The sequence below is a fragment of the Rhincodon typus genome, unplaced genomic scaffold (genome assembly GCF_021869965.1).
Source record: "Rhincodon typus isolate 14 unplaced genomic scaffold, sRhiTyp1.1 hic_rhity00007496, whole genome shotgun sequence".
NCBI lineage: Eukaryota > Metazoa > Chordata > Chondrichthyes > Orectolobiformes > Rhincodontidae > Rhincodon > Rhincodon typus.
The window spans coordinates 3,678-5,324 of NW_025973134.1; the positions used below are offsets into that span (position 1 = coordinate 3,678).

Below are 1,647 nucleotides of genomic sequence, written 5' to 3' on the forward strand. Positions count from 1 at the left end.
TCTGGGAGGGAAGAGAGAGAGAGAGGGCGAATTTTAGTCTGGGAGGGGAGAGACAGAGGGTGAATTTTTTTAGTCTGGGAGGGAAGAGAGCGATAGAGGGCGAATTTTAGTCTGGGAGGGGAGAGAGAATTTTAATTTGGGCTGGAGGAGAGAGAGGGTGAATTTTAGTCTGGGAAGGAAGAGAGAGAGGGAGAAGGGGGGGGGGGGTGAATTTTAGTTTAGATTTTTTTTAAAATTTAGATTTCCTTTCCTCACGACCTGCCTGGCAGGCTTGGAGCTGTCTGTACTGAAGGTCTTCACTGAGGAGAGCTCGAGGCCAGTTCAAATTGGGAGTTAATCTTTCCACCGAAACAGTCGTCGTTTATGTATAAAAATTGGGAGGGGGTTGGAATACCGTTCAGAAAATCAACTCAGAAATTACCGACCGTTCTGAATATGTGACATTGATTTGAAATGATCCGATTAAAGTCCGCAAGAGAGAGGGAGGATGGAAGTGCGGTAAAATATCGAGCAACGAATTTGTGGACACTGGGCCGACGTAACAAAAAAAACTGCAATTTTAACGAATGTTTTGATGCACAAATATGCTTCTGTTAAAGAAAATGTGGTGGCAAATCGGTGACGGGATTCAGTTGATGTGTGCAATTGGCTACCTGTCCGTTTCATTGAGATTTGTCCTGTCTTTGTGTTTTTGGACAGGGCCAGTTGGATTATAAACTGGAGAACCGAGACAACGTCGTTTTTATATCAACATTGCACGGCGGTTAACGAAACAGTTTGTTTCTATTTTTTTTAAACAAAAAACAAAGCGACCAGAAGCTTTTCTGTAACACCATTTAACCGTGTATCAAAGCGATGGCGACGTTATTCGCGAGGTTATCCGGATCGCCTGTTTGTAATATACAAGCGGTTTGACCCGCAGTGCATTAGGATTACAAATGAGACTGAGAACATCACTGTTTATGTAAAGATGGTGAACTGTAAAATAAAATAAGCTCCTCTGATCTTTAAAATCCTTAATCCCTATTTAAAAGCAAAGTGATTGTGATAATATTACTTTGACAGTAACGTTACAGATTTTAACACCCTGTAGTCAATTTCCGCCCGTTTCAAACGATGCTTTTTTGGTCAACGACTGTAATTTTCTTCAAAGTAAATTGATATGAAATCATGGCCGTGGAGTTTTAAGTCTCGCAGTTCCTTTATCTTGTGCAGTTTGTGGAAGCCTTTTCACCGTCTCCTCTCTCTGTCCCTACACCCAGTTCGTTCGCAAACGCACCTAATTCGTTAACGGGGGGTTGGTGGGGGCGGGGGTGGGCTGAAACGGACGAGGCGGTGATACGCGAACGAAGTCCCCTTGGGGCACCCTTCTAAACAGGAGACCTGTGCACGGCCACCCGTCCCGGGCCCAACTCAGCACCGCGGAGTAACGAAAAATGTCTCGCCTGGCATCACACAGAGATACAAGCCAGTGCATTAACTACAATAAACCTTGGCCAGGCACAGACAGCTTCTGTAAAGGGAGGTGGGGGGGATCAGAACAAGTTTGAAGTACAGAATTCCTCAGAGATTGAGGAAGCCGAGCTTTTGAACAGTAAGGCTTTCAGTGGTTTATGATTACAACATGTGTTTGCTCATCAACACGGG

General features: G+C 44.5%; 1 long non-coding RNA gene across 1 annotated transcript in view; it reads left to right on the plus strand.

Annotated features, from left to right (window-relative positions):
- The window catches only part of LOC109937705, a 4,767-nt gene extending 3,594 nt beyond the window's left edge, over window positions 1-1,173 (plus strand). Inside the window, exon 2 of the long non-coding RNA XR_007261581.1 lies at window positions 700-1,173. This is a non-coding gene — a long non-coding RNA (uncharacterized LOC109937705). The remainder of the gene's footprint in view (window positions 1-699) is intronic.
- The last annotated feature ends 474 nt before the right edge of the window (window positions 1,174-1,647 follow it).